Source organism: Suricata suricatta, chromosome 2 (genome assembly GCF_006229205.1).
Source record: "Suricata suricatta isolate VVHF042 chromosome 2, meerkat_22Aug2017_6uvM2_HiC, whole genome shotgun sequence".
NCBI classification, from domain to species: Eukaryota; Metazoa; Chordata; class Mammalia; order Carnivora; family Herpestidae; genus Suricata; species Suricata suricatta.
The window spans coordinates 79050806-79071321 of NC_043701.1; the positions used below are offsets into that span (position 1 = coordinate 79050806).

The 20516-nt window shown below is 36.4% G+C and overlaps 1 long non-coding RNA gene and 1 pseudogene across 1 annotated transcript in view; one reads left to right on the top strand and one right to left on the bottom strand.

The window, feature by feature from the left end:
* Positions 1 to 20516, bottom strand: part of LOC115306575 — a 156013-nt gene that overhangs the window by 76966 nt on the left and 58531 nt on the right. Inside the window, exons 3-4 of the long non-coding RNA XR_003915379.1 lie at positions 16362 to 16476; positions 14410 to 14483 (exon numbers count right to left, since the gene is read on the bottom strand). This is a non-coding gene — a long non-coding RNA (uncharacterized LOC115306575). The remainder of the gene's footprint in view (positions 1 to 14409; positions 14484 to 16361; positions 16477 to 20516) is intronic.
* On the top strand, positions 17477 to 18011 carry LOC115306569 (annotated as a pseudogene).

The following is a 20516-nucleotide window of genomic DNA, read 5'->3' on the forward strand; positions in this document are numbered from 1 at the left end:
TGAAAATAACAAAGCACAGTTTATAACATATGGCCATCGTCCTTATTTCTTGGCAAACAATAGTATTTCCACTTCCCATTCCAAATTGAGCTAGACAGCTGAAGAGTGAATCATATTAGAAAAGTGCATTTCCTCTTGGATAGTGTGTACATGCTCAGGTTTATCAGACTCTCACAATTTAATAAGGTTTGCTTTTATTTATTCTCTCTTCATCAGAAATATAGATGGGTTTCTAAAATAACAACAACAACAACAACAACAACAAAACCCCGAAAGACCTGTCTCTAATATATTAGCAAACTCTGGGAATTAAAAACAAACATTTTAAAAGTCCATTTTAAAACATGTAGGACAGGAGCGCCTGGGTGGCTCAGTTGGTTAAGCATCTGGCTTCGGCTCAGGTCATGATCTCACAGTTCGTGAGTTCGAGCTCTGTGTTGGGCTCTGTGCTGACAGCTAGCTCAGAGCCTGGAGCCTGCTTCAGATTCTGTGTCTCCCTCTCTCTCTGACCCTCTCCTGCTCGTGCTGTCTCTCTCTGCTTCTCAAAAATAAATAAAAAAACATTAAAAACATAAAAAAAACATGTAGGACATTCTACTGACTGGCAACTTCAACAGGAAAAAAAAAAAAGAAACAAACCTTGTTGTATGACTTAGGGGCATTATGGCTGCCATTCTGTAAGACAGGTTTTGTGAAAGACACAAAACTTGTCCAGTTTCTAGAGTATGATTTTTAAAAAGTAATAGACATTTTAGGGTTTGAAGGGACCTCAATGTATGATGCTGGACAAATGGCACTGGCTCTCACTGGGAGCCTGACAGAATTGTAAATTCACACCTCAGGACACCGAAATCTCTGGGGGTGGAACACGGCAGTCAGTGTTTGATAAAAGTCTCCTAGGTGATTCTGATACATACTGAGGTTTGGGATTCTTCTGACATCACTGTTGAGTGTCACTGAACCTACATTAAATACATATTCATTATCTTCCAAGGCAATCCATCCTATAGTTGGACAACTTTGATTTTTCTGAGATGAATCTTTCCAGTGTCAAGCTGATATTCGTGTCCCTGAATCTCTCTTCTGTGGTCATAATTATACTCATGAGAAGTCACGCAAACAAGCCCAGGCCCTTTTCCTTTGTTGGGATGTGAGATCGCCCTATGTGATGGTTAACAGCTCAGAAAGGTTCCGGGCTTGAATGTTGGCTTTATCATTGATGTATGTGTGACTTTGGGCAGATTATCCAAACTTTCTGAGCTTCAGTTTCCTCATCTGTAAAAAGAAGATAATATTAATATCTTCTTAGATACCCTTTAGGTTTGTGGTGAGGATTGCATGTACTCAGTACATGGGGAGCACTCAAGAAACGGTAGCTGCTTACGATTATTATTGTAAGAGTTGACCCTTCCAAATTTTTAAGACAGCTATCATGTGGTCTCTGAGTCTGTTTCTTTCTAAACTAGATGCCTCCAATTCTCACCACCATCTGTATTAAGTTGTGATTTTGGATTCTCTCATTATTCTGATTGCTTTTCTGTAAGTAACTTTTAGTCTCTATGTCAATGTCCTTATCAAAATGTGGCTCTACATGCCAGATCACATCTTATCTCTGCATTGTTGAACACTACAACGGCCTCCTTATTTTAGATACTATTTTTCTGTCAATGTAGCCAAACTTAGGTATTTTGACACTTGTTTCATCCTATAGACTCATACTGACCTTGCTTTCAACTGAAATACCAAAGTCTCTTAAAATAAATATTATTTTTAGTTACACAAATGGCACACATCTGATAACAAAAAAGAAAAATAATGCTTCCAATATTCATTCACCATAGAGATAACTATAGCAAAAATTTTGGTATGCACCTTTCTAGACTGGAAAAAAAAATCATATAGTAAGTTTTTTGGAAGATAGTCAAGAGTGTGGATTCTGAAATACTGGCTAGCAGTTTAACATTGTAGAATTAATTGCATTTAACATTGAAAAATTATATAATCTCCCCTAATCTCCTTCCTCACTTAGAAAGTGGAAATAATAACATTTGCTTTATTAGTTGTTTTGAGATTTAAATGAGCTACTGTTTATAAACCACAAAACATGACTTCAGGAAATAGTACTCTATTAACATCATTATAATTACATAAATTGCAGGTGTATTTTTTTTTTAAAAAGAATGAAGCCTTTCCCCCAAGATATATTATGAACAGCTTTATTTTTTATTATTATTTATTATTTTTAAATCTTTTTTTAAGTTCATTTATTTATTGTTTTTGAGAGAATGAGAGCACAACAGAGAAAAAACAGAGAGAAGGAGAGACAGAATCCCAAGCAGGGCTCAACATCATCAGCCCAGAGCCCAACGTGGGGCTCAAACACATGAACTATGAAATCATGACCTGAGCTGAAACCAAGAGTTGGATGCTCAACTGACTGCACCACCCAGGGTCTCCAGCTTCCTTTTTAATAAGTTTTTTCTTTGTTTTCTTCCTTTTTAGTAAGTTTTGTAATTATTATAGACTCACAAGAAGTTGCAAAAATATTACAGAGGGGTTCTGTGTACACTTCAGTTAGCTTCCTCCAATGGTAATATCTTACCTAATAATAGTACATTATTCAAATCAGAAAATTGATATTAGTATACCACTAACCATTTTGCAATTCACCAGTTCCAATATATTTATTTCTACAAATTCATTAGAAATTGCAGCATATATAAAAAACCACAATGTGTATACTTATTCCCAACTTGGGACATTTGTGTGTGTACAACTGTATATGTGTCTGCTTTGTGTTGCCACTCTTAACAATGTTTGTGATAATCTCTTCAATAAGTGGTGCTAGGAAGCTGGATATTCCCAAGAAAAATAATGAATTGGACCTCCATCTTAGGCACTCACAAAAATTAACTGAAAATGGATTAAAAACTTAAATATAAGACCTGAAACCATAAAATTCCTGGAGGAAAACAAAGGAAAAAGCTCCTTGACATTAATCTTTGCTATAAATTTTTGAATATGACACCAAAGTTCAAGCAACAAAAGCAAAAATAAAAAAGCGGTACTATATCAAACTAAAAAGTTTCTGCATATCAAAAGAAACAATCAACAAAATGATAAGGCAAAGATTTAACATCTAAAATACAAAAGGAACTCAGGAAACTCAATAACAGAAGAACTCAAATAATCTGATTAAAAATGGGCAGAGGATCTGAATAGACATTTTCCAAAGAAGATATCCAATGGACAACAGGTACATGCTTGACGTCAGTAACCATCAGAGAAATGCAAATCAAAACCACAATGAAATATCACCTCACATCTGTTAGGATATACATTATTAAAAAGATGAGCTAAGGATGAGGATGTGGAGAAAATGAAACACTTGTGCATTGTTCGTGGAATGTAAATCGGTGAAGCTACTATGGAAAACACTATGGAGACTCCTCAAAAATTGAAAGTATGAATACCATATGATCCAGTGTATGTACAGTCTCTCTTCTGGGTATATATACAAGGACATGAAAACAAAATCTTGAGGAGGAATATGTACGCCCATGTTCACTGCAGCATTATTCACAATAGCAAAGATATGGAAATAACCTGTGTCCATCAACAAATGAATGGATAAAGAAAATGTGGTGTATATACATATGCATATACATACATATGTACATCTGTATATATATATATGAATATTATTCAGCCATAAAAAAGGAAATCCTACCTTTTGTGACAACATGGATAGACACTGAAGACATTACACTAAAAATGAGTCAAAGACAAATACTGTATGTTTTCACTTTTATGTGCAATTTAAAAAGGCCAAACTTAGAGAAATGTAGAGTGGAATGGTGATTGCCAAGGACTAGGAGTTGGGAGAAATGGGGAAATGCTGGTCAAGGGATACAAAATGTCAGTTTTTATTTATTTTTAACTTTATTTATTTATTTATTTGAGAGAGAGAATGAGCATGAGAAGGGGAGGGGCAGAGAATCTTATGCAGGTTTCACATCCATCATGGAGCCAGAGGTGGGGCTTGATCTCAATACATGAGATCATGACCTGAGCTGAAATCAAGAGTCAGACACTTAACTGACCAACCCACTCAGGCACTCCCAGACTTCCAGTTTTAAGATGAATATGTTCTGGGGATCTTATATACATCATGGTGACTATGGTTAACAATATTGTATTATATACTTAAGAGAGTAAATTTTAAATGTTATCACTAAAAAAAAAGGTAATTACATGAGGTGATGGCTGTGTTAACTAATCTTATTGAGGTAATAATTTCACAGTATATATAATATATATATGTGTATCTACATAGATGTATGTGTTGCATATCTTAAACTTACATGTTATATGTCAATACTATCTTAGTAAATCTGTGATTAGGAGCTCCTGGGTGGCTCAGTCTTGGTTCAGGTCATGATCTCACGGCTCATGGGTTTGAGTGCTACATCGGGCTCCGTGCTGACAGCTCAGAGTCTGGAGCCTGCTTCAGATTCCGTGTTTCCCTCTCTCTCTGACCCTCTTTCCTACTCACTCTCTGTCTCTTTCTCCTTCAAAAATAAATCAACATTAAAAAATATTGAGATTAATATTCTGGTAGCTCATCATACTTGAAACTGTAATTAGGATAAAAGGTTTGCATAGTATTATAATTTTCAAATTTTCAATATATATTGCCAAACTGTTGCAGAAGGACTAATCAGGTCATACTTTGACATGAAGTATATGAGAACATCTATTTTTTCAAATATTTTTCAGCAATGAGGACTACCATTCTTTCTTTGTCATCTTTACTCATTTGGTGTATTGAGAAATGACTTTTAATTTTAATTTCTTTGATTAATAATGAAGATAAACATTTTTGACATTTATTTATCATTTATATGTCTTCTTTGTATGGTTGTCAGTTCAAGCCAGTTTGTCTGACTCTTTCACATGCACCGCCCCCCCCACAGACACACACACACTGTTCCATGCCTCTCCCATCCTGTATTTGTGCACATTTTTTTTATGGGTCAGAGTGCAGGAACTTAGATTTTCCCCTTTGTAATCATCTTGTTAAATTCAGCCAAATGTTTCAGCTTTTTGGCTCCCGAGTCTCATCCTGTGTTTGCTGTCCTTTCTAGTTTGTTTTTAGCTGCAAATCTGATAAATTTGCAAAATATCTTTTTATTCTCAGTTTTCAAAAAAGTGGTAGCACAGAGCCTGTGGCACCACTCAGGAACTGGCCCTGTCCTGACATCGGTCCATTAATTGGATGGGTTGGCAGGGTCCCTTTCTAGTAGACAGAGCTGTCCCCGCCACTAGGGATGATGTTGGAATCCCGAGTTCTCTCAGCCTCAGGGTAAGTCACTGGGACTGTACGTTCAGGTCCACTGAAGCAACGGATTACAAAGTTTCAATTTCTCTTTTGGCAATAAACTTCTAAGAAGTCGGTGATTGTATCTCACTTATTTCTTTGTCTCTCTTTATCCCTCCCCCAGGTTCTTCCATAGCAGTCATTCAATTTAAGTGTATAAAATGGAATATAAACTTTCCCCGCCGCTTTGCACACAGGGACAAATGACTCACCTCCTTTTCCTCCCCCTCACAGTTAGGTCTATCAATCCTACATCAAAGTAGCCATATATGCACAATAAAACTGCAATTAACTGGACTCCAACATGAGAAAACTCATGTTATACACTCCACTGGTTAAAAAAAAAGAAAGGAAGTTGCATAAAAAATCCTTATGCCCTGTATTTTTTCAAAGACTAATTTCTTTTTTGTTTTCTTTAATTATGGATCTATAAGTATGAATTTATTATTGAAAGGCAAAACTGAGGCACTGGTAGTTTCTAGGTCAAAAAATAAAGGTGAAATTATCTTCTATAATGAGAAAAGCATCCCAATAACACCTAAACAGATAGTTTCATGAAAGCTTGAAACTGAAAAAATAAATGTCTGGTTATTCTAAACATCAGCCTCCAACAGTCTAGTTAATTGAGGTTGACTATATTCTGCTTTCTCTGAAGTCTATAACTTTGTCATGATTTCAGACTATGCACATTTTGGTCATGAGTTATTTGCCCGAGTCTAAAATCTGCATTTCTTGCCTGAGCACTTTACAAATTGCCTCATCGAATCCTCACATCAAGTGCACTCCAAAATGCATAAAACTTTTTTAGAGGAAAATAGTTTACTGGGACTTCTAATGCTGGGGTCAACCATTATTTTGTTTTAATTAAAAAATGTTTATTTCTTTATTTTTGAAGAGGGGAGAAGCCAAGAGAGAGGGAGACAGGGAATCCCAAGCAGGCTCTGTGCTGTCAGTGCAGAGACTGATGCAGGGTTCGAATTCACAAACCGTGAGATCATCACCTGAGCCGAAACCAAGAGTCAGGTGCTTAACTGACTGAGCCACCCAGGCACCCCTAACTTAATTCTTTTGTTTTGGAGCACTGGGATCAAAGTTTATATCATTATCATTATCAATATTATTAATTTTCCTCAACGATCTTGTTTTTAAGATTGACCCAATCATTTGAATGCACCCCCTCCCCAAAACAATATTGAAAACTCTAATAGAGTTGCTTTGTAACAAATCCCTCACAGTAGGTTTGCTATTACTTTCACTGCTAATACCATACAAAATGGTATGGACAAACCAGGACCCCACAGTACTTTCACAGCCAAAGTAAATGTGGTCCTGGGTACTGTGGGCGGGTTCTTAGAGTGTGGCTTCCCTTTATCACCATACATTGTATGATGGCTGAGTTTTCCCACCACTGTTCTGCACTTAAATGACTCTGAACCTCTAATTTGTGCTATTTGCCTCGAGGCCTTTTGGCTTTTCATGTGGTGAGAATGGGACTATTACTTGGTGGTGGTGATATGCTGGTCATCCAGATAATCTCAACAAATGTTTGTACTATACTTAAGGATTTTTTCAATAAAATGGAAATTCCAAATTAAAAATTTCTAAGACACTTTACAGGGGTTGACCTTTTAGAAACATTTTTAACAACTTTATTAGGAAACAATTTATATATCATACAGTTTATGAATTCAATGGCGTAATATACTCACAGACATGTGCAACCATCACCACAGTCAATTTTAAAACGTGTTCATCACCTCAAAAAGGAATCTTGTAATCCTTAGTTACTACCTCTCTATTCCTCTATCTTCCCCCTGCCTCCTCTACTTACCTTAAACAAACACTAATTAACTTTCTATCTCCACATATTTCTTTATTCTAGACTTTCACAGAACAGTATCACAAAATATGAAATCTTTTTGACTAGCTTTTTTCACGTAGTATAATGTTTTCAAATGTACCCATGTTGTGGCATGCACAAATACTTCATTCTCTTTTACAGTAAAATAATATTCCAGTATATGGATGTATGTTCCACATTTTGCTTATCCATTCATCAACTCATGACCATTTGGGTTGTTTCCACTTTGTAGCTATTATGAATAACATTGCTATAAACATTCATGTACAAATTTCTGTGTGGACATATGTTTTCACTTCTCTTGGGTATATACCTAGGAGTACAATTACTGGGTCAAATGATAATCTTATGTTTTATTGTTTGGGGAAGTGCATAGCATTTTCTAATGAGTTGTGCCATTTTATACTACCCAGCAGTACATGAGGGCTCCACATTGTCCCTGTCATTGGCAATACTTGTTTTCTGACTTTAAGATGTTTTGTCATTCTAGTTGGGATGAAGAGGGATCTCACTAAGGTTCTACTTATCTCTTAAACTGCAGTCAGTACTAATTTTGTTTGCCTTTTTTCATTTCATCATTTCTTGTTCTTTTTAAAAATGATAATAATTCTTCATTTTTTAAAAAAATTTGAACAGTACAATTTGAACAGTATAAACTAATTTATTTTAAAGTCTTCATCAGACTACTTCACACATTATTTTCATCTGGGATAAATTAATGTTCTAATTATTTTGTGTTTCTTAGTATTATATTTCCTCAGATATTTTGTAATTTCAGTGTGTATCCTCCCTTTCAGTTGGAGGTATTTGATTAAGACCCTTCCTACACTGTGCTCACATCTCCCTGTTCAACAGTCTGGTGGTGGCTTCATTTTGCTTACTATGTACCACTGCCAAGAGCCAGAATTTATAATGGCATTTGGAGGACTCACCCTAAATGCAGGGGTGATGCTGGAGTGATGCTGGGGATATTACAGATCCTCTTAGTGAGCAAGCAGGAGACGTCATCAAGAAGCTGTATTTGGTCTGTAGACTTGCACCTTGTTAAGGGCATAGACCTAGTCATTGGTCAATAACACTTTTTCCAGCCTTCTTTCACAGGTCATATGGTAAGAGGAGCTAATAATATAGAGGATTGAGAATGGATGTGGGGAGAGGGCCCAATTTGCTCTTTAACTTTAAATCTAAAACCATCATATGTCCATTAGCTCTAGCACTGCTCCTAGCTTTGTGTTTCTTTTGCTGTGTTTAGTCTACAAAGATGTTTGTTTTATTTTGTACTCAGTTTTAAATATTTTTCAATTTTATCTTTCTTTATTAAGTGGTTAGAGCAGAGGGGCTGTGTGTAAAGTATGGACTCCCTGCACCACCTTGACAAGAAGTCTTCATTTTACTTAAGGAAGGAAAGCTGGGGACTGGGGTAACCTTGCAGTAGAAGCTAAAGAGAGCTAACAGTTCTCCAGGTGAGTAAGGACAGTGCATATTTTGCTTTTGCCTTCCCAGCATTCTTTCTCATATTAGATGATCCCAGCTTTCCTTTGGGAACCTTCCCTTTCCTCTGACGTCAGTCAGTATGACTTGGAGTTTGGCTCATCCTACTCCTATAGCATCAGCCTCAAGGCCTGGCCACAATAATTGGTTCAGGGATGAGCAAATATCCAAGTTATCCAATGAGATCCTTCCCCATTATTTTTCTATCAGTAAAGAGATCTTTGGGTTATATATCACTGAGTCCCAGAATCCTTACCTACTTTTCACCTATAAAATGATGATGAATAATAGTACTCGTTTCATAGAGAGTCAGGAGCTAAGAGTGAATAGATAAGGCAGGCAGAGCATTTAGCACAAATTCCAGCTGGGATCACCATCATTGTTATTATGATTCCATGTGAAATTTAGAGGAGAGAGATACCACCTTGCATTGGTCTGGTCTAGGAGGGATTCTTACATATAGTAAAAACAAGTAGGTGTTTGATGGAGAGGAACAGAGTAAAAGTATTATACTAAGGCAGAAGAGAGCAATGTGGCAGTAGGCTATGGGGGATTGTGAAGAGGAGGGTCAGGTGAAAACTGAGGGTGTGTGTAGCAGTGGAACACATACAGGAAGCTCACTGACACTTGAACCAAAAAAAAAAAAAAAGGGACTTTATTTCAAAGGTACTGAGAAGATCTTGGATTGGAAAATAACATGACTGATGTAGGATGACTTCTAATGAATAACTCTTCTACGAGCAGAGAAGAGGTAAGCAATCACCCCAGGTGCCCCTTTACTTACCTCTTGATGACTTAAACCCAAAATACATATAGGAGATGGCCCAGGAACATAAAGGAAGAAAGTGAGCTGGAGAACATCTTCCTCCTCCACATTGGACTTGGAGCCCATGTTTCAGTTTTTAGTATTTTAACCAAGTCACCTTTCCTTTATCTCAATGCCACGTACCTGTGTGTGTGTGTGTGTGTGTGTGTGCATGCGCGTGCACGTGTGTGTATACATATGTACTTTTAGCAGTGTGCAAGTTTATACAACTTATTGTATACAAGTGTATTTGTACAAAATACAGTGTGATTTGTACAAAATTACACAGAAATTTCAATGATTTATGAATTTGTTATAGTTGGTTGGATCTCCATGTCTTTTACTATTCTTTCCTTAAATTAATAGATCATTGTGAAGACTCCAGAAAGATGTGGGCAAGTGAAACTTAGCCTCCTTTGCAATAGGTGAAGACATGGCATCAAATATCCACATTAGAACAGTGACTGCTCCCTTTTGAGAAGAAATGTGCTCCATACCTGGCTACAGCTGTCATCATTACTTCCTGCTATTCTCTGACCCTGAGCCTGTGTCAAGGATGTTTATTAACACACTAGTGCTATTGTTTTGCTTCTAGTCAGTTCCATATATTGATTTTCATTCCTTACTTGGCCTTGTAGACATTTTACCTTGTTACTCATGGATAAAACCAATTTCTATTTTTCCTGTCTAAATTTGAATTTTTATAGGCATTTCTTCCAAGTATTTTAAGACAAGCTAAAAAGAAGCGTTAATTATCCTAAGCCCTGAAAAGCTAAGGTCAGGCCGGCTCTTGGTCATGACTCATGTAGGCCACCTTTCCTGGCTGATTTTGTGTGTTCGTTGAGAAAGGGTATCTGCCAGGAGTTGTTTTCGATCTGATGGCAAGCCAACAGATGATGTCAAATCATGCCAACATGTGCCAAGTTGTCACCTCTGCATCCCTGTTTATCAGGGATTTCATTGTACAAGTCCCCTGTCTACTATTATGTCATATTTTCTTGCTCAGATAGATAAAAGTCTATGCCCAAAATGAAAAAATTCTTAAGAAAGTGCTATTTTTATCCAATTCCCTAAACCACACATGAGTGACAGATATTTCCATAGGATTAATGAATAGGTGTTTCAGTCTCCTCCACCCTTATTAAATACTAGCTTTTTTCTTTCATACTTGGAACTATGTTGAATTTGTGGATGAGAAACATTTTCCATATGTAATGAATCCAAGGACTTTTTAACCTATTAGATTTTGTTGCATATATTGGTCACTCTTTTAAGGAATTGTTTCTAATCCCAGCCAAGAGTCAAATAACCCAAGAATCTGGTACTCCTTTATTTAGAATATTTTCATATTTTTGATTAATAAATATAGGGAATATTTCTTGATAAGATCAAGAATTGACCAAGGGAATCATGTAGCTTTAGCCATCCTTGTTTTTATCATTTGCCAAAAAATTTCCTTAGCTTCATGGAAACCACATAGAAACCAAATGACTTGGTTTTCTTTCCACTTCTCTAGGCAACAAACCAATTTTTTAGTTTCCATGGACACCCAGTTGAGCAACAGTAGTTAGATCTGTAAAAACTGCTATCTGAATTGGAGTCTGATGGTGATCTACCCAACAGAACTGGGATGACAATTCAGGCCTTGACCCTCTAAGGGACTAATATGTATGAGATTTCACATGAGCATCGGGACAGTGCCAAGTTTTTTCCCCTAGTTATTTTCCAGTTTCTTAATTTGTGGAGGTTCATAAATTATTGTCTTGATATCTACGTAGTTAGGAAGCTCCAAAATAAGGCAATGAAAATAGTGATAAAACAGGTCTGCTTGAAAGAGATTTACTTTACACTTGGTGAAACAAGAGGCCTCACATACTGATGGCTATGTTAACTCAGTTGAGAAATAATACATATTTGGAAACCCTTGTGGAAAGCCCAAAATACATTTGAAATGAGAGAAGTCATAGACCTCTGTTTTAGTCCATACGAAGGATAGCTTTGAATCTAAGCAGTCACCAGAAAGTCTGCCTCTTTGGGCTCAGCAGAAATATAAGAAACAATTGAATAAAATTGTCTTGTATCATGTACTAATTCTCCAAGGTTCTGCTCCATCCTAGCCTAGGATAGAGTGAGTGATTATTTGAAAAGATTAATCTGGTTTCCAGGTTTTGAATGTTGTTCTTTACTTTCCCTTGCATTATGTAAAGTTCTCCATTTCTCAGTTGTTCTAAAATGAACAATTACAGCTGAATCTTGCAGACCCTTAATCAGTATTGGAGATGTTGGAGAAGAAAGGCAATGAAAAATTGTGAAAAATGATATATTAATTGGCATTATGGGACACAACTTTGCTATAAGTATGTCAGACTTTTGTAGGTATGCTACTTCTTTCTTCTCAGTCTCTGTCTTCTCATCCATAGAGGAAGGGAGATGGTTGCTAACATTATAGCACAAATGCTCTACTACTCAGTGAAAAATCAATTTTAATTCCACATACAACAGTGACCATGTCATGATCTTGAGACATCTAGCTCTTCACAGGAATAAAATCTTCAGGTTCATGGTCACAGGGAATTGAATGCAAGAATTTATCTTGTATTTTCCAAAAAGTCTCTAATCACTTCTATTTCTCTTGTGTTACAGAAGCTTTCTATGAATACCACAGCAAATGGATTCCTGGGGGTGGGGGGTGCGAATGGGTATTTCACAGACTTTTATTTTTTGTCTGCTTGTAGGAGTTTGAGGTAGACAAATAAAATGGAGTTTAAGAACAATTTTTTTAAAAGAAGAGATAGTCTTGGATGGTACTTAGCCAGAATTTTGTGGATGTGTAACGAATTGATGATTGAGGTGATGCATTTTGTCATTAGTAAATCAGACACAGGAGAAAGATTTAGGAGAAATGTTACAGAGGAACTTTTAGCCGTACAAACCTAAGGACACATTTATATGCCATAGTTCTTCGACAGCTCCTTAACTGTGTGCAGTTTCCATCTCACTAAAGTAACCTGGGCAAATAAGGAGGGAAAGGCATTCAAGGTGGAAGTAACACCATGAACAGAGCTTGAAAAGTATGAGACAGAACGGTGTGTGAGACAGTGCAAAGAATATTAGTCCTCTTGGAAGGAAAAGTATAGAAGAAGGCTGGATCATTTATAGAGTTCAGGTGCAGATAACAGAAACCACTGCAGCAATTTTAAAAGAATTGTGACAGAATTGTGGAGAAAAGTGGAAGAGAAACCAAATGAAGGGAGAGTTACTCAACAAGATCAAAAGCAGCTATAATGTCAAGTAAGATCAGGGTGAAGAAGTGGCTAGTGGTTTTGACCATTAGGAGAACTTTACCCTCAGCAAAATATAGGCCAAGGGGTGACCTGGGGCCATAGTGTAGTAGGGGTAATCTGCATTTTCTGGGAGTTTGGCTACAAAGGGAAAGAGAGCTTTATCTGAAGTATACAAAATGGAAGGAGATTTTGATTTTAAGCTGCAAGAATCTTAAACAGGTTTTGGATGTAGAAGGAAAGCAGTCAATGGTTAGGCAAGACTTAAAGATACAAGAAAGAGACAGATACTAAATACTGATACCTACAGATCTGGTGGCAGTGTTGACCTTAGATAAGAGGAGGTGTATGTGTTTCTCTTACACAAGGCAAAGGAGGAGAGCATGGGTGAAAAAATAGATTTGTTTGTAAATTGCAGAAAAGAAGGGAGTAAAATCACACCTGATAGATGATTTTCTTGATGATAAAAAAAGAAAAGCAGATCAGGGGCACTTGGGTGGTTCAGTTGCTTAAGCTTCTGACTATTTCGGCTCAGGTCATGATCTCAAGGTTCGTGAGAATGAGCCCTGTGCTATCTGTGTAGAGCCTGCTTGGGGTTATCTCTCTCTCTCTCTCTCTCTCTCTCTCTCTCTCTCTCTCTCTGTCTTTCCCCTGCTTGTGTTCCCCCCCACCTCAAAGTAAATAAGTAAACTTAAAGAAGAAAAAAGAAGCAGATCATTTGTTGAGAGAAAGGAGAGTAGGCTGGGGGTAAAATAAGGTGGGGTAAGAAATTTCAGGAAGAAATGTGTTGGGGGAAATGAGCCAGAAGTGATCAGAGACCAATATCAGAATTGTTAAATAAAATTCACTTTGAAGAAGTGGGGAGATTTGTGAGGAAAGGCATAAAGTAATATCATCAGTATCATGACCTTGGGATTTTTGGTCTTTTAGAAAGTGGTAGTCAGTCCTAGAAGGATGATGTTCCTCTTTAAAATATATTTGTTTTGGGGGAACCTGTGTAGCTTAGTCAGTTAAGCATCTGACTCTTGATTTCAGCTCAGGTCATGATCCCAGAGTCGTGGACCCTGTGCTGACTGTGGATCTTGCTTAAGATTCTCTCTCCCTCTATCTGCCCCTCTCCCACTTGCACATGTGTGTGCTTTCTCTCTGTCTCTGTCTCTCTCTTAAAGATAATATATATTTGTTTTGAGCCTGTCCACTTGATAATTAGGTAAGACTTTTCAATCATAATCATGTGGCATAATTGCCACCTGATAATCATCTATTAATAGCATTTATATTTTTTAAAAAATCTTTTATTTTTACTGTGTCATTGAGTCCTTTGAAAGGAATGAGACAAAATGGCATAAGTGCATTCTTAAAGAAAGAATTTTCTAAGAACTTACATTCTGAAGTATTCTTCTGTGACTGAAAATCATTGCTTTAGGTTAAACCTGATTTAATATTTGAGAAATCTACCCAACAGATTGAGTTAAGGACATGAAATTATATTCAAAACATTATTAGTCATCAGGGATATACAAAATAAAATCACAATGAGACACTACTATATACCTATTAGAGTATCTAAAATTGAAAAGACTGAACATACCAGGTGCTGGTAACGTTGTGGAGCAATTGGAACTCTCACGAAGTTCAGGCGGGAATGAAAATGGTTTAAGTACTCTGGAAAACAGTTTGGCAGTTTCTTAGAAACACACAGATACACATCCTATGACCAAGACATTTCATTCTCAGATGCTTTTTATAAACATTTGTGTATAAGTCTTTGTATACACTACCTAAGATAAAAAATATATATGGCTACACAAAGACACATGTGATGTTCATAGCATTTTTATTTGTAATAACCAACAAATTGAAACAACAAAAATATTCAACAGGTGAATGGATAAGTAAATTATGGTATATCCATTCAGAGGAATACTGCTTGGCAATAAAAGGAAATAAACTACTGATTGCATGGCAGTATTGATGAATCTTAAAATAATTATGATGAGTCAAAGAAGTCAGGCAAAAGAGGGTGCATAGTATGTTTTTTCATTCTAAAAATGGTCTAGAAAATACAAACTAATCTCTTGTGATAGAAAACAGATCTGAGGTTGCCTGGAGTTGGGACAGGAGTGAGAAAGGACAAGAGGGAGGGATTATAAAAGAGCACAAGAAAATCCTCATTTCCTGGGTGAGGCATATGAGGCATATTATGACCTTGATTGTGATGACAGTTTCACAGGTATGTCCATAGGTCATAACTTATTAATTGTACACTTAAATATGTGTAGTGTATTATATTTTAATAAAGCTGTGACAACAAAAGAAGTAACACGAATGTTTGAAAATAGGATAATTTAATTATGTTACACAAAAGTAAATTTTTTGAACACTAGCTTTTAAAAATCATGTTTTTGAAGAGTAGTTAATGTCATCAGAAAACGGTCATGATATTCAGAGACAAGTACGGTTCTTGATTTATAATGGTCAATATTTGTTGAATATTAGGTGAATGCTGTAGTGCTAAATAAAAAAACAAGATACAAAATAGTGCATATATAACTTAACATGATCCCAATTGCAGTAACTCTTTCTTGTCTCTCACAGCTGAAAGGAAATACCGCAAAATGTTAACATTAGTTGTATCTGGGAAGTAGAATAGCATGATTTTTATTTTCCTTCTTATGCTGTTGGGGCCTTTCTAAAATTGAGCTTCCATTACTTTCACAAGCAGACTAAAACCTAATAAATGCTCTTTTAAAAGATTCCTTCCCACACAGGGAACACATTGGTACAAACATTTTTAGAAAACGTAACTCTAACTGAGGCACATAGCATCTTCTCTCGCACTTCTGTCAGAGTAATGTGCTGCCAAATGCTAAGGAGTTTTAGTTGGGATGATGGATGTGCTGGAAAGAAAGGTGGTTATAGCAGCTCCAGCCAGCAGCCAGCCAGCAGCCAGCCTAGAATACATGGCCTAGAAATGCCTAAATGAAGGCGCAAAGGGGGAAATTAAGGAATCAATCCTTACAATTGAACCAAAAACCATAAGACACCTAGGAATAAACCCAACCAAGGAGGTAAAAGATCTGTACTCCAAAAACTATAAAACATCAATGAAAGAAATTGAAGATGACACAAAGAAATGGAAAGACATTCCATGTTCATGGATCGGAAGAACAAACATTGTTAAAATGTCTATACTATCCAAAGCAATCTACACATTTGATGCAATCCTTATCAAAATATCAACAGCATTTTTCACAGAGCTAGTACAAACTTCTATAGAACCACAAAAGACCATGAATGGCCTAAGCAACCTAGAAAAAGAAAAGCAAACCTGAGGCATCACAATTCTGGACTTCAAGTTATGTTACAAAGCTGTAGTGATCAAAAGAGCATGGTACCGGCACACAAAGAGACACAGAGATCTATGGAACAGAATAGAAAACCCAGAAATGAACCCACAACTTTATGGTCAACCAATTTTCAATAAATCAGGAAAGAACCTCCTTATAAATATATTTTATGAAACCTCAGCAGTTTGCTTACCTTTATTGTATGACCGCTAGCAGTCTCTTGATAAAACAAGGTCAAAGACAAGAAGGATAAATTCCCCAGGCAGCACCCAGCACAGCTGTGTCAGGAAATGATCACCAAAGGTGTCCTGATGAGAAAAGGAGACAGTTGTATGTGAGTATTCCTGTCAAATGTAGATAATTCCTCAGGCTTTTGTCCAATCACTGGTGAGCCTTAAATACCTGTAACTTCTTTCCTCCTTGAATCAGAAAGAAAACTAGGGTAGAGGTGGGCCTGCAAGGTGAGGGCAGAGAAAGGAAGGCCTGTGAAAATGAGGGTCAAAGGTGTCTAAAGAATTGGGAGAGCTCTCTAGATAAAAACGTGACTTTATTACTGTCCCCAAAATATGAGGGGCATTTACCCTGAGAGTCTTCCATTCTGCTTTTCTGCCTGTGTGGAGAAAGGCAGTGACTGTGCGTGATGTGGCAGGAGAAGTAGGGCTGGGGCCAAAGGAGAGATGGGGAGACCTCCTAGCTCACTTTGCCCTGACACTGGGATTGCACCTTATAGCCTAAAACATGAAAACTAAAAATTAAATGTCCAGGGGCATCTGGGTGGCTCAATCAGGTAACTGTTGAACTCTTGGTTTTGGTTCAGGTCATGATCTCCCAGTTCTTGAGTTCAGGCCCCATGTGGCATTGAGCTTGCTTGGGATTCTCTCTCTCCCTCTTTCTCTCTGTCCCCCCCCCTGCTGTGTACTCTCCCTCTCAAAATAAATAAGTAAACATTAAAAAAAATAAAGTGTTCAGTAACATGAAAATTAAAAATAAAAAATGGAACTTGAGCTTCAGTGGGCTGGAGAAGTGGCACATCTGGGGACATCCCAGAGAAGGTGGATGATAGCTTTCCAGGTTTGTAATAAAAAATGGCCTCTGACAGGGGTGCCTGGGCGGCTCAGTCAGTTAGGTGTCCATCTTTGGCTCAGGTCATGATCTCATGGTTCGTGGGTTTGAGCCCCGTGTCAGGCTCTGTGATAACAGCTTGGAGCCTGAGGCCTGCTTCTGAGTCTGGGTTTTCCTCTTTCTCTCTGCTCCTCCCCAACTTGTACTCTATCTCTCTCAGAAATAAACATTAAAAATTATTTTTAAATGGCCTCTGAAGAAACTATATTGCAAAAAATGGGAAAGAACCAGAATGGAAAGAGCAAAAATGTCAGAGGCAGAGCCTAAAGAATCTGTGGTGGAAAGAGCACATGACCGACGCATAGTGACTGGGAAGGCAGAGGGAGTATTTTCTGAAGTGGAAGGTAATACACATGCCTACAATATTGGCAACAGGAAGAAAAATTAGATTGTCCAGAGTTAACAGAAATATTTCTTAATTCTCAAAAAGCTGGTGAAGAAAAAGATGGTACAAAAAGGAAATCTTTATCCATCAGTGAATCTGGTGAGAGCAAATCAAAGAGCTACTGCTCACAAACCAAGAGGCTCTGCCAAAGGTCTAGATCGCATATGAATAATTGGTGCCGCACACAGTGGTAGAGCATTAATGTTTCTCCAGAAATGGAATGATTCAGATGGGGCAAACTTGGTACTGGTAAGAGGAAAAATAAGAAGTTGTTAAATTGCAATCCCTTTTTATGAAAAGAGACTAATTTGGCATTCATGTCCAGAAAATAAATGAAGCTCAATAATTGTTTGCAACTATTTATATATAAAATGAGTCTTGGTTTTTGATTTATTAGTGTGAAGAAATAACCACATTCTAATGAGAATCAAATTTGATATGTTTGCTTTGAAGTACTATTCGGGAAGTTAGGGTTTTATCTACAGCACTGGTGGCTTGGAACAAATAAAGCTTTCTTAGTTGCTTCCTTTATCGTGAAAGAACATTTGATACTGTGATTGGTATACTATTTCCTCTGCATTAGAGAACAGCTTTTTTAAGTGTTGGGGGAAGATGTCCATGGTCTTACTCAATCAGATTTATGATTAACTCATATAGGCCTGAGGGTCAGTCTGAGATATCTTTTTGTCTATTTGTTTTCTTGTGTGCATACACATAAAATACTATATAAATGGTTTTCTTTTTTTTAACTTTCAACAAAAGAAAAACAAAAATACTATTTCACAACCATGGATAAACATGGATAAACCCGTGTTTCTGGAATGGCATCATTCTAAGTATCCCATGAAATAAAGCACTTCAGGTTAAATCAAAATTTTTTCTTGAAGCCTTAATATTTTAAATTAAATAGATGATTCTGTCATTATTTGAACAATTTAAATGTATTGTAAACAAGTTGGACAATTCCAATTGGACCATTTCAAAACACCACACCAGAATCCATATGTATATTTACTGTCATATAAATGCCATTTGCAAAACCCCAACAGGAAAATTTTTATCAGTATCAACCATCTCCCCACCCAGATGAGAAAACTAGACAAATCCTGGTGTGTATTCATTAGCCAAGCAGGACTTAGTTAAATGGACATCCAAAGGTTTCCTCTAGCGAAGCTTTCCTTTACAAGGAGTTGGGAAAATCTGTACTATATTTACTAAAAGGCTAATGTGTAACACTTTGTTCATGGAAACCTAATGATATGGTTAGAGATGTTGGCAACTTAGGACCTGCTGGAATAAATGGGTGAACAGATTTTTGTAATCTAGACTATCAATTTGCATGTTTTTCTTTACACACAACTCACTCCTTACATGTAGGCTCAATCTTTTCAGTGTTTGGGTTACTGGTTCAGCAGAAGCCTGGAAAAACATAGCTTTGTAGTAATTAGAATGCTATCCAACTATCTATTGTTTACTGTAAATAGTGGTGATCAGTGGTTAATAATTTTATATTTTAAAAAATGAATATGTAGGTTGCTCAAGGGGAGGTGGATGGCCTATGGGCTAGATGAGTGATGAACCTTAAGGAGGGCACTTGATGTGATGAACATGGGTGTTAAATGTAAGTGATTAATCACTGAATTTTACTCCTGAAACCAACACTACACTATGTTAACTAACTTGAATTTCAATAAAATCTTGGAAGAAAAAAAAAGTAAAAATAAAAGAAAATAAAACTGAAAAAAAAACCCCACCTGAAATAGACTCTTACAAATTAAAAAAAAAAAAAAAGAATAAGTTTTACCATCTTAAAAAAAGAATATTTGAACTTCTGATTCTGAAAATCATCATTATTATAAAATTTTTGCTTTTAATGTCTTCCTTTGTTAATTTTTAAAAGACTTATAAGCAAATGCTTAAAAATTTATTTCTTTAAATGTTCCTGGGACCCACTATAATTCTTTTGCTATGTGAATAATCTCACCCTTTAATTTATCAGCTTGCAAATTTATCTTTAGGTAGTTAAGTATTCTGTGTGTGTCTCCCACCCCAAATCTCCCTAGAATTTTTAGGAAGGCCTCTGGTCACTCCACCATAGCTCTTTAGCCTTTAGAAGTTTACCCTTAGCCTCTGTACCTCCTAACTGGACCATCAGACCACAGAGGCTACATTGGGTAAAAACTATGGGAATGCAGTCCTTATTGTCTGCTTCAGGTCGGGGTAGTAAGTGGAACAGGGAATAAGGAAGGTCTTCTTTCTAGGAACAAAGTTTTAGTCACTGCAAATAAGACTTATATATGTTTTTTTCCTCAGAAACATTGTCATATATGTAGATTAAGTTCTAGAATGCTATGATGATGATGTTTAATCACTTGTTTGTGGTTAAGTGGCTCACTTGGGCACTGAACTTTGAAAGTTGTTATATACATGTGCATATATATGTTATATATCTATTATGTATCTAGTTATATGCTATATTTTTGTATAAAATGTTTATTGAACCAGCCATTTAACCTGAACATTTGCTTAAGAACAATGTATTGCCAATTACTCTTGATGACAAGATTTGCCACATTTATTTTATTTTTTAATTTATTTTTTATTTTAATTAATTAATTTATTTTAATTTATTTTTTTAAATTTTTTAAAATTTTTTGGTAACATTTGCAATTATTTTCCATCATTTACAATACAGTAGTTCCAATGACATTCCAAACAGAAAAGCAAAGTAAAAAATCAAAACACCAACTTCTATTTCATGTAATTAGACTTATACAGAAATTAGAAGGTTAAGTAACAACTAGTTAATCACCTAATTTCACAGCTATCTGAAGTGGCAAT